Raw genomic sequence first — 13,424 nt, forward strand, 5'->3', positions numbered from 1 at the left:
GCACTTAAACCTTCCCACCCTTCAGAGACACCCCACAGAGGCAGGAGGAGGGAGGGTACTCCTCAGTAGCTCGGTACTGCCACCTTTGATCCTATCGCGGTAAAGGGAGCCAGGATGTTGGAAGTGGGAGTCACACACCCGGCCCCAGTTACATGCTGGGAGACTGACATGCTCCAGGGCTGTCTCTAGAAGGCGAATTGCATGTGGTTCCCTGTTGTGGGCAGGCTGGGAGCCTGTCGCTCCACCCTGAGTCGCCTCTTCTGGGCACTGTAGTCTGTCAGTCTTAGCCTGAAATTCGGCCACTGGACAAGCACTAGGCAGCATGGGTTGTTAGCAAAAGGACTGTAAGCATCTCCTTCCCAACTGGTCAGATGTGTATGGGCAGGGAGTGGGGTAGTGTGTGCTCAGGCCCCTGAGTTTCTGGGACGCAGGTTCTTGGAGAACACATTTTTGAAGTAGATGGGAAACTTGGGTGTAAGACGTCTGTTTTCAGATACAGTGGGGGTCCAAAGAGGAGCCTCCCTCCCTCTCTCTCTCTCTCTCTCCCCCTTGTTTGAAACTGTTTTTTCTAACGTGAACTCTCTACTGTTTACACTTCCTTATTCTCATATTCTGCGAGCCGTTCTAGAAACCAACTGCAGACAGGGCTAAAAAAGAACCAACAACCAAGAGGACACAAGAGAATAGTTAAGCCAAGTTAGGGCAGGCTTAAAACTAGAAATTATTGTAAAATAGAAAAGAATAAATTAAAATGATGATATTAAAACAAAAGTTGTAAGCATCCAAAAATAGGAGGAGAAAAAATTCTTCATGAGAGCAAATTTTTTCAAAAAAGATTTGTGTATGGGGTACCCGGGTGTCTCCGTTGGTTAAACGTCTGCCTTCGGCTCAGGTCAGGATCCCAGGGTCCTGGGATAGAGTCCCACATCGGGCTCTCTGCTCAGTGGGGAGTCGGCTTGGGACTCTCTCTCTTTCTCTGCCCCTTCCCCCAGCTCAAGTTCTCTCTCTTTCTCAGTCTCTTCTCTCTCTCTCAAATACATAAAATCTTAAAAAAAAAATAGATTTATGTTTGTTTGTTTCTTTCAGAGAATGAGATGTTTGTTTCTTTCATGAGTAGGAGGGGCGGAGGGAGAGAGAGAATCCCAAGCAGACTTCATGCTGGGTACGGAGCTAGGTGAGGAGCTTAGTCTCACCACCCTGAGAGCATGACCTGAGCAGAAAGCAAGAGTCAGATGCACCTCCCAGGTACCCCGTGAGGGCAAGAATTTAATAAATTTAATGAAAATATTTGTATATAAACATATATGTAACAAAATAATTTAATAAATTTAAATAAAATTAATCAATAGTAAGATTGAAAAAAGGGAAATCATGAAAATAATATTTATTCATGACTAACGACAATTAGCCAAAAACGCCCCAGTAGTTACACGTGAGGTATCGTCTGCACAGGTCTCACAGCCTGCTCACAAGACTTCTGCGAGAATACAAGCAGTAACACCCACTGAAAGGGTAAGGACCTAGAGGTCTGACCGATAAAACAACTGCTTCAGGGTCAGCTATGCTAGTGAGCGGCAAAGATGGGGTTGCAGCCCAGGACATCGGATTTAAGGCCTGCACTCAGACCTGGGTAAGAAGCTGTAGCTGTTTTTATTCACATTGCTTCTGACATCAAATGAGAGTGTTTTCCTTTTCCTCCAACACCATCTACGTGGTGTCTTTAACAAAGTCACTTCTCCAACCCTTTGATGCCCATTGGATGTCCAGCAGTTCAGTTCCGTTCTGACACTACTGGCAGTGAGCACAGACCCACAGGTCAGGGGCTCCGTTTCATAGGACGGTCACATGTCTGTCGTTAAGTCCAGGACACCTGTACTTCTGACAGACTGGCTGTAGATCAGAGGATCCTGTGACCCCCCTCTTTGGCCTCGATGATTTGCCAGGAGGACTCACAGAGCTCAGGAAGACAATGTATTTATGTTTACTAATTTCTTACAAAGGATACAAATGAACAGCCAGATGCAGACGCACATAGGGAATGATCCAGAAGCATCCTGAGTGCACAAGCTCCTGTCCCTGGGGCATTGGGGAGCGCCACCCTTTGGGCATGTGGATATGTTCATCAAAGAGGGAATTCTCCTATATGTTTATAAAAAATAAAATAAATAAATAAATAAATAAATTTAATTTTAAAATTAAAAAAAAAAAAAAAGAGGGAATTCTCCAAGTCCTATCATTTAGGGGTTTTTATGTGGGTTCCACTACATGGGCATGATTGATTAAGTCATTGACCATTGGTAATTAAATTCAACCCCCAGTTCCTTTCCCCTCCCTAGAGGTGGTAGAGTGAAGCTGAAATCTCCAACCTGCTAATCACATGGTTGGTTCCTCTGACAACCAGTTCCCTCCCCTTCCTGAAGCCATCCAGGGACTCACATAGAGTCACCTTATTAGCTTAGACTCAGGTGTGTTTGAAAGGAGATTATTGTGAAGAATAGTAGATTTTTCTGTTACCCATTGCTTGAGAAATTCCAAGGGTGCTCAGTGCCAGGAACTGGGGACACAGAACAAATGTATTTATCTGTTATTATGTCACAAAGCTGAGCAATAAAAAAAATTTTTTTTTAAGATTTTATTTATTTGTCAGAGAGAGAGAGAGCAAGTGAGCACAAGTAGGGAGAGCAGCAGGCAGAGGGAGAAGCAGGCTCCCCACTGAGCTGGGACCCTGATATGGGACTTGATCCCAGGACCGTGGGATCGTGACCCGAGCCAAAGGTAGATCTTAACCAACTGAGCCACCCAGGTCTCTCAAAGCTGAGCAAAATTAAAAATATTGTGACAGGGGTCCCCAAGACCATTCTTCAATTCAGTGATTAGTTAGAAGGGCTCACAGAATGCAGAAAACCTGTGCTATTCATGCTTATAATTTATTACAGTAAAAGGATACAGATTAAAGTCAGGAAAGGAAAAAAGCCACATAGAGCTGAGTCCAGGTGAGGCAGGCAGGAACTTCTAGTTGCCCCCTCCCCAGGGGATTGTACAGGCAGTGCCCCGTTCTCCCATGATGTGTGACAGCACATACAAATTGTTGCCAACCTGGGAAACTCACCTGAGCCTTAGTGTCCAGATGTTTTATTAGGATTCAGTCATATAAGGCACAGAGTCCAGCCCCAGAGATCAAGCTGTGCAGCTTAATACCCCAGGTGAAGAAAAGAAGAGTTAACATAAATCACATTGTTAGCATAAATCACACTGAGATGCCACCTTATACCAGTTAGAATGGCAAAATTAACAAGGCAAGAAATACCAAATATTAGCAAGGATGTGGAGAAAGGGGGACCCTCTTACACTGTTGATGGGAATGCAAGCTGGTCCAGACACTCTGGAAAACAGTATGGAGGTTCTTCAAGAAGTTAAAAATAGAGCTACCTTATGACCCAATAATTGCGCTACTGGTATTTACCCTGAAGATACAGATGTAGTGAAAAGAAGGGACACGTGCACTTGAATGTTCATAGCAGCAATGACCACAATAGCCAAACTGTAGAAAGAGCTGAGATGTCCTTCAACAGATGAGAGGGTGGAGAAGATGTGGTCCGTATATACAATGGAATATTACTCAGCCATCAGAAAGGATGAATACCCACCATTGACATCAACATGAATGGAATTGGATTATGGGGATTATGGAGGATATTATGCTAAGTGAAATAACTAAATCAGAGAAAGACAATTATCATATGGTTTCACTTACATGTGGAACATAAGGAATAATAGAGAGGACCATAGGGGAAAGGAGGAAAAACTGAGGAGGGGAAATCAGAGAGGGAGACAAACCATGAGAGACTATGGACTCTGGGAAACAAACTGAGGATTGTGGAAAGGGAAGTGGGTAGGGGAATGGGGTAGCTGCTTGATGGGCATTAAGGAGGTCATGTGTTATGATGAGCACTGGGTGTTATATGTGACTAACGGATCATTGAACCTTACATCAGAAACTAAAGATCTATTATATGTTGGCTAACTGAATATAATAATTTTTTTTTTTAAAAAAGGAGTAAAAAATTCTTTGAATTTTGGTTCAAATGAACCGTAAAGAGAAGCTTATAGGTAAATTGAACCCTGACAGGATGTTCTGTAACAGTAAGAGATTAACTTTTCTATCCATGTTGATGGCATTGGATATATTTTCAAAAGTCATCTTTTACAGACACATAGTGAAGTATTTGCAGGTGCAGTGATATGATATCTGAAATTTGTTTAGAATAATCCATTCTGGATGGATGGTATGTGTTGGGGGAGGGTTTACTACCCCTTGCCTTTGTCATTCTCTCTCAGATACTCAAATGTAAAAGCCTTTTTTTTTTTTCTTTAGTATTTGGAGCATGTTCCCATCCTCCATCCTCCAAGGCAAAACCATTCTCCCAATATTGAAGTAGTTGAAAGTGTTGACTACATGGTCTTCCAGCCTCCTTTAGAGCCAGGACATGGACACAAGACTTGGATTCTACTAGTCATATGCACTGACCTTGACTCTGGGTAAGCAGCCTTGTGGTGGGGGACTTGGGTGTGTTGGCAGTGATTCTAGTGGTAACACTTTTTGTGTGTGTGTGTACAAAATTACTTTTACTGGAACAAAGCAACTTGCACACTTTTAATGTTTAAAAGTGATCATCTAATGAATCACGGAACACTACATCAAAAACTAATGATGTACTATATGTTGGCTAATTGAATTTAAATTTTAAAAAGAGACAAAAAATAAAACTAAGCATCATTGTTCCTTTCTAGTGAAACAAAGAGAGAATTTAAAAATAAACAACAAAATTAAAATAGAGAATGTCAGGGCGCCTGGGTGGCTCAGTGGGTTAGGCCACTTCCTTCGGCTCAGGTCATGATCTCAGGGTCTTGGGATCGAGCCCCGCATCCGGCTCTCTGCTCAGCAGGGAGCCTGCTTCCCTCTCTCTCTCTCTGCCTGCCTCTCCATCTACTTGTGATTTCTCTCTGTCAAATAAATAAATAAAATATTTAAAAGAAAATGTTTAAAAAAAAAACAGAATGTCCATTCCAAATATGATCCTACAGGTTCTACTGATTCTCCCACTAAGTAGTAGGGCTCAAGTCATCATTTTGAGAGAATTTTATTTTAGGGGTGCTCAGGTGGTTCCTTTGAAGGGAATTTTGATTCCTTGGCTGAAGGTGTCCACTTAGGTAGAAGATGTTTTCTGACTCAAGGACGGGTGGCAGTGGGATGATAATGATAAAACCACGTGAAATTCCAAAATTCTATTCATTTTAAATATCCTTGGTAGTTCTATGATCCTAAGACTATGAAAGAATGAAACATTTCATTTGCTACAGAGGTGTGTTTTATTTGCATTTCTTAGAACCCATGCATTTTGGTGCTCGCTCAGAAGTGGGTTCAGGACCTGGTGCCAGCAGGGCGCCTGGCACCTGGAGTTCCCATCACATGCTTTCCTTCTCCTACCTTCTTGGGGGTTGGGGGCCATGCTGAGTGTACTGGCAGGGGAGCAGGCCCTGTATGTATGGAGGGCGAGGGCATATAGACCAGGGAGAGGCAGGCAGCACAGAGGCCACCAAGAGCCTGGCAAGTCTGTGGAGGCTAAGCTGGACCCGGTGGAGCACACCTTTTGGGAGCAGCTCCCCCACTGCCTGCCCTGGAGACCCAGTAACATTTATGTCCACATGAAGACTGCTGTCAGGAGCTGCTGGACAGAGGGGGTGTGGGTCAGAACTCTTGTAGTGAGATCTGCGTTCATGGCTGGGACCTGGCCATCAGCCCCATCAACCCTGCCATCAACATGGCACTATAGCTGCAGGTGGATGGCTTTGGGTTCTTGCAGGTGGCTGCCAGTCCCCCTGCTGGGGAGCTTGTAGCAGAATTGGAACCAGAGACTGATCCATGAGAACCGCCAACCCAGATCCCCCACAACTAGGCCATCTGTGTCTTCAGGCTCACACTCAAGTAACTGAAATGAGACTGGCCAGCTTATCCACCCAGCACCACACAGCTAGGTTCTAGGAAGGGAAGGGGAAAGGATAGGGAGAGAGAGGGAAAGAAAAAAAAGAAAAGAAAAGAGAAAGAAATATTAAATTCAAGGGGCTCTACATTTAAATTGAGAAATAATTTTATATATCTAAATAATTTAAAGCCCAGTCAGTTGATTAGCCTGGATGTAGCTGAAGAATTATATGACAGGAAAACTGGATAATGTTTATAGCTCCAGTCCTGCAATGCGGCTTTAGTGAGCATTCCCCTCTTGAAGTTATGAAATTGCTGATTTAACTGTCATATGTCGGATTAGCTGGATCCCATCATGGTGACAAACACAAACCTTTTCCCTCTCCTGTCTCCTCCTGATTCCTGTTAGAGTCAACAACTCTAATAACCCACCATGGCAATCTTCTCTCCCTAATCAGTATCACAAGCCCCTCTGCTTTTGCTGACTTCTGGGCACTTCTGGAGGTGGTGGTGGTTTTTAGCTGGTTCTCAAGTATAAGAAATACAGCTCTTACTTTGGGTTAAGGAATTGGGCTGTGGTGGTCCCAAGCCTCAAACTGGAAACATACTTTCTTTTCCCCTTCCAGTAGATGCTGCTTCTTCAGCCCTTTGGGGGTAGCCTTCCTAGGGAGATTCAGGTGACTTCTCTGGTGGCCTCCTCCACTTGCGAGACTCCCTCAGGAGTCTCGGCATTGCAGAGGGTTCAAATATCTTGGAGCGGAGTGCTGCTTCCAAGTGAGACCCCAGGCTCCACCCTATACAGTCTCTACAACCCTGTCCCTGATCATAGACACGTACCTCTTTCTCTCCTATGTTCCTTGACCTTCATGGACCCCATAGATTAAGCGGCTGCAACCAAGCAAGTAATCTCTATTATATGGGGCCATGGGGAGGGCGTTGAAGGAAGCTCTCAGCCTTTATCTCTTTCATGGGGTAGGAGTTGCAAAGGAAGATATTAACAGTAGTCAGTCTTGTCTTTTTCTTTTAATTCCCTCTACTGCAGCAGATATGTATAGTGTGTGTGTGTGTGAGTGTGTGTGTATGTGTGTGTGTGTTTAATATATTTCACATGATTATAATACAAGGCTTGAGAGATGACGTGGAAAGCATTCTCTTGCAAAGTTCTACTCGGAAGACAGGCCACTATCCAGCCAATAATCAAAGAAAGAAAGAAAAAAAGCCATAGAAAGCCAAAGGGGAAAATCATAGAACCCACAAAATATTAAAACTTCCTGGCCAATTGGCCAAAGTCCATGAGCTAGGAGTTCCTGGACAGTCTGGCACTGATTATAAGATGGGACAAAGAGCGTCACGACAACCTAGGAAGCACCTCTACCTCTAGAGTCTCCCTGGATCCATTTGTCTACACTGAAAGACAGACAGGACAGGAGACATTATAACCATTTTCCTGATGGAAGACAGGTCCAGCTGATGGAACAGCTTATCTAGCTCATGCAGGTGGTTAAGGGCGTAACTGAGGCTCACGTCTACAACTCCTGCTTCCACACTGTGGGCTCTTTCCAGGAACTTCCCGAAGCCCTTCTCCACCCCTGCAGCAGACTTCAGACTTCTCAAGCTTCTCAATAAGTTTTAGGGAGATAAAGAAATATCTCTACTTGGAGTAGAGATAGAAAGGATGTAGAGCTGCTGTTGACAATGAAACGTGACCCTGTAGTTGTAAACACAGAACAAATCAGCAGCCAGCACACATCCAGGCCCTGTACTTTGAATCTACAAATGTGTCCAGTTGATGACTTCTGGTGAGCCTAGGAATTCCTGGTATTTCTTGGAGTGTCTTTGGTAAGTAGTGGTGTAGTGATCAAGGTTATCTGAGATCTCCTGTTTAGGTTGGGAAAAGTAAAATGAACCAAAATGTTTGTACTTAGTGATTTGCTGTACTAGTTTTCAGGATTTCATTATACTATGATGTTTTTAAATACTAAACTATTAGTATTTTGTGTTGGCATATTGAGTTTATTTAGGAATTATTTATATTGTAGGGTCAAGGACTCCCTTATTTAATTAATAACAAAAAATGTTTGAACAAAAGTATTCCTAACTCAGCTATTGCTTTAAAATTTCAAACAAACAAAAATGACCATATTTCTTTATCTCCCTAAAACTTATTGACAAGCTTGAGAAGTGACTATGCACTGCCTTTTCTTTCTACTCTTGAGAACACTGTGACTTCTACATTGCTCAATCTGCTTCCGTCAGCAGTTAACAAAAAAACAGTCCAAATAAAGCTAGTGTCAGCAGCCAGACTTGAGGTTGTGACCAACCCAATCCAGCCAGCTTATGGAAAATGATAATTAACAAGCACAATCTTTGACCAAAAGAGCACATCTTGCTTTAGGGCAAAGATTTTAAAAATATGTAGGCTTAAAGACATGTCTTTATTAAAATTGATACAGATAATAGGATTACAATGTCTATCTCTAAATGATGTAACCTAGAAAAGGATGATGAACTAAATATGCTTTCTTCTTTAAAAAGAAATCATACCATTGTTATACTGTAATTTCATGAAACTAACATACTCATTCAAATATATCTGGCAAAATTTTCAAAACGGATATGGGATTATTGAAGAAAAGAGGAAGATATTACTTTAAGCAGTACAAAATCCAAAAGCTATTTTCCCCTATGATATCTGGAAAGTATTAAACAAAAATACATTTCCTATTCAGCAAGGATACTACTGATCAAACTTTATTTTTAAACGTGATGTCACCAAAGTGGCAGTGTAGGAGAACCCAGCCTCTGTCCCACCACAAAGATCTACAATTAGACATCTACCCATGAACAAAAATAACTCTGGGAGAGTTATGAAGTCCACTTGAGGACCTTCAGCAGCACAGTGGAATAAAAACCCAAGACCAACTGTACAAAAAGAGGAAGAAGACAGATTCTTCAGAGTCCATAGTCTCTCATGGACTGTGAAGAACAACAGAGGGGTTTGAAGTGGCGGAGGGGTGGGAGGTTGGGGTACCAGGTGGTGGGTATTATAGAGGGCACAGATTACATGGAGCACTGGGTGTGGTGAAAAAATAATGAATACTGTTTTTCTGAAAGTAAATAAATTAATTTAATTAAAAAAAAAAAAAGAAGACAGATTCTTTTTGCCTGCATTATCCATCGCCCCAGGCTGGCATTGCTCAATGCCAAGAGGAAACTCCCTAGCTTTCTCTACCCTGCAACCAGGAAAGAAATATCAGGGTGAATAACCAGCTTCCCCGGACTTTGGAGGCACTACATGAAGATCCCACTTCTGTTTCATCTCACCTAGACTGGCAAAAACCAAGATGTTTAGAGATAGCTAGGAACAAGAAAGAAATGAAGAAACTACTAGTATCAGCCATGTAGTGGGAGTGATCCATGGTTCAACATGATCTGCTCTGCAGACAAACCAGCAGCTTTTTCCACTAAAGAAACCAATGACCAGCACAGCCACTGTGGACCTTGTGTCGATTTCACCATCTTTTGCTCCATAAGTATTCATATTCTCTGATGCCAGCCACCTGAATCCCTCCTAACTCCCTCCTCTACTGGCCACTGCTGGAGCCAGGGAACTTCACCATTAGTCATCCCAGGGCTCTGTGGCTGCATGACTATAACACATCAGCCTAGACCACTGCAGCTGACACCCATCACCCAGCATTTGCCCAATTGTCACTGCCTTCTGCTGCCATTTGAATGCTGAGACAGAGACTGTGCAGCCTTGAGAGAGTACACCAAATAATTAGGTTCCCTACAACTGTATGTATGCCTAGATCAGACTGTTTCCTGTCACGGGCCTGCAATACTGCAATCATCTGCACCTGGCTTCTCTAGCTATACACCTGCATGCCCCCAATCTGACCCTCATCACCAACCTCCACTGCTGTGCACCTGTGGCCAAGACTCAGCAACCATGGTAGTACATGCCAACAGCCACGGCCCCCACTGCTGCCAGTGACCTGCATTTGTCCCTGGCCCTAACTGCCTGTCTCCCCCACCACTATATTATGTATTTGTAATTGTCCCCTGCCACAACAGAGACACCTGCAGTTCGGCCCCACAGATATGTGTGCTCCCAGCACTGGCTCTAGCCTCTATGGGCCTGAACCTGATCCTGAAGCTACCACTGAAGACCCCATTGGCAAGAGTCAAAGAGGTAGTCCTCTCCGTGAACCTGATACCACCACATGCTGCCCTGCATGGTGCCCTTAACCACTAGACCTAGGGTCCCAGCATACTCAGCATGCCCCACTCACAGATTAAAGTCTTTCCTACCAAAATCATGGAAGAGGTGACTGTTTCTTCATATGTGAAAGCACTTACATAAGGCTACAGGGATCATGAAAAATTGGGGAAACATGATGCCACTGAAAGAACCCAGTAAACCTCTAGTAACTGGCTCCAAAGAAATGGAGATCCAGGGATTTCCTAACAAAGAATTCAAAATAATTTATCAAAAGATGCTCAACGAATCAAAACAGAACACAGATAAACAATTTAACAGTATCAGGAGAGTACAAGAACAAAATAAGAAGGTCAACAAAGATAGAAAACAAAAAAGAACCAAATGGAAATTTTGGAGGTGAAGAGTACAATGGCTGCATTGAAGGATTTGATAGGGAACTTCAACAACAGACTAAATCAGGCAGAAGGAAGAATAAGTGAGCTCAAAGTCAGATCAGTTGAAACTGATCAAAACAACACAAATAAAAAGAATGAAAAAGAGTGAAGAAAGCCTACATGATCTATGGGATACTACTAAAAGAACCCATTTGTGAATTTGGGGAGTTCTAGAGTAGAAGAGAGGGAAAAGCACAAAAGCTATTTAAAGAAATAATGGCAAGAATTCCCCAAATCTGAGAAGAAATTTGGATACCCAAGTTTATGAAGCTCATAAGTCACATAACAAAATGAACTTAAAGAGCACCACTCTAAGAAACATTATAATAAAACTGTCAAAAGGCAAAGAGAGAATCTTATAAAAGAAACAGGAGAAAACCAGTTTGTAATCTATAAGGGAGCCTCCATAAGAATACCAGCAGATTTCTCAGCAGAAAGCTTGCAGACCAGAGGAAATGGAATGATATATTCAAAATGCTGAAAGAAACTGCCAACCAAAAATACTTTACCCAGAAAAGTTTTTTTTAGAAATGGTGCATGATAAAGACTTTCCCAAAAAACAAAAGCTGATGGAGTTCATTACCCCCTAGACCTGCCTTAAAAAGAAATGCTGAAAGGCAGGGCACGTGGATGTTTCATTCGATAGAGCATGGAACTCTTGATCTCAAGGTTGTGAGTTTGAACCCCACATTGGGTGTAGAGAGGACTTAAAAATAAATTCATTTGGAACATCTGGGTGGCTCAGTTGGTTAAGCAGCTGCCTTTGGCTCAGGTCATGATCCCAGTGTCCTGGGATTGAGTTCCACATCGGGCTCCTTGCTCAGCAGGGAGCCTGCTTCTCCCTCTCCCTCTGCCTGCCACTCTGCCTGCCTGTGTGCTCTCTCTCTGACAAATAAATAAATTTAAAAAAATAAAATAAAACAAAAATAAAAAATAAAATATTTTTTTAAAATGCTGAAAGATCTTTAAACTGAGATGGAACAATGCTAATTAGTAACATGAAAACGTGAAAAAATACAACACATTGGTAAATGTAATCATATAAGTATTCAGATTCAGAACACTAATACTGTAATATGGTGGTGATTAAGCACTTTAAATATAAAGGTTAAAGGACCAAAACATTACAAATAGGTATAAGTACAAATTTGTTAATGGATACCTGATATAAAAATGTAGCTTATGACAATGAAAACAGAAAAGAAAAGGAACCAAAAGGGTAGTTTTAGTAGGTGATCAAAGTTAAGTTGTTATCTATATTTTATGTAAGCCCCATGACAATGAAAAGCAAAAAACTACAGTACATTTAGAATAGGTAAGAGAAGGGAATAAAAGCTTACCACTACAGAAAACCACCAGTTTTACAGAGGAAGGCAACAAGAGAGGAAAAAGAGAACAAGGGAATTATGAAGAGCAGAACACGATGAGATGGCATTAGTGAGTTCTTACCCGTTGTTAATTCTTCCAAATGTAAATGGATTGATTCTCCAATCAAAAGACATAGAGTGGCTGGATAGATTAACAACAACAACAAAAAAAAAACCAAGACCTATGTTACCTACAAGAGACTCACTTCATCCTTAAGGAAACACTTCTACTCAAAGTGAAGGAACAAAAAAGATATGCAAATGGAAATCAGAAGAGAGCAGGGGTAGCTGTATTTAGACAAAATAGACTTTAGCCCAAAATGGTTACAAGGGACAAAGAGGTCTTATATAATGATAAAAGGGTTAATTCATCAAGAAGATAGAATAATACTCATTTATTTCTTAAATTCCACATATGAGTGAAATCATATGGTATTTGTCTTTCTCTGACTGACTTATTTCAGTTATCATCATACTCTCTAGCTCCATCCACAACATTGCAAATGACAAGGTTTCATTCTTTTTTTAATAACTGAGTAATATTCCACAGCATACGTATACCACTTTTTTATCCATTCATTAGTTGGTGGACACTTGGGTTGTTTCTATAATTTGGCTATTGTAGATATTGCTCTTATAAATATTGGGGTACATGTATCCCTTTGAATTAGTATTTTTGTTTTCTTTGGGTAAACACCTTGTAGTGCAATTGCTGAATCATAGGGTAGTTCTATTTTTAACTTTCTGAGGAACCTTCATACTGTTTTCCAGAATAGCTGCACCAGTTTGCTTTCCCATCAACAGTATAAGAGAGTTTCCCTTTCTCCACACCCTCTCCAACACCGATTGTTTCTTGTGTTGTTGATTTAAGCCATTCTGACAGATGTGAGGTAACATCTCATTGTAGTTTTGATTTATATTTCCCTGATATCACTGATAATCAGTGATACTGAGCATCTTTTTTAAAAATTTCTTTTCAGCGTAACAGAATTCATTGTTTTTGCACCACACCCAGTGCTCCATATAATGCGTGCCCTCCATACTACCCACCACCTGGCTCCCCCACCCTCCCACCCCCCGTCCCTTCAAGATATTAAGCATCTTTTGATATGTCTGTTGGCCATCTAGATTTCTTTGGAAAATATTTATTCATGTAATATTTATTCAAATATTATTCATGTCTTCCTATGATTTTTCAACAAAATATTAGCAAACCAAATTCAAGAACCCATTAAAAGGAATGTATACAATGATCAAATGAGATTTACTCCTGCAATGCAAGGGTGATTCAATATATGCAAATAAATGTGATATGCTCTGTTAAAAAAGGAAAGGTAAAAATTATATGATTATCTCAATAGATGCAGAAAAAGCATTCGTCAAAGTAAAACATCTTTTCATTACTAAAGCTCTCA

General features: G+C 41.5%; 1 long non-coding RNA gene across 1 annotated transcript in view; it reads left to right on the forward strand.

Moving 5' to 3' along the window:
* The window catches only part of LOC309873031, a 47,057-nt gene that overhangs the window by 8,046 nt on the left and 25,587 nt on the right, over window positions 1-13,424 (forward strand). The window contains exon 2 of the long non-coding RNA XR_014316154.1: window positions 4,376-4,539. This is a non-coding gene — a long non-coding RNA (uncharacterized lncRNA). The remainder of the gene's footprint in view (window positions 1-4,375; window positions 4,540-13,424) is intronic.

Source organism: Mustela nivalis (assembly GCF_964662115.1).
Source record: "Mustela nivalis genome assembly, chromosome: 9".
Taxonomy (NCBI): Eukaryota; Metazoa; Chordata; class Mammalia; order Carnivora; family Mustelidae; genus Mustela; species Mustela nivalis.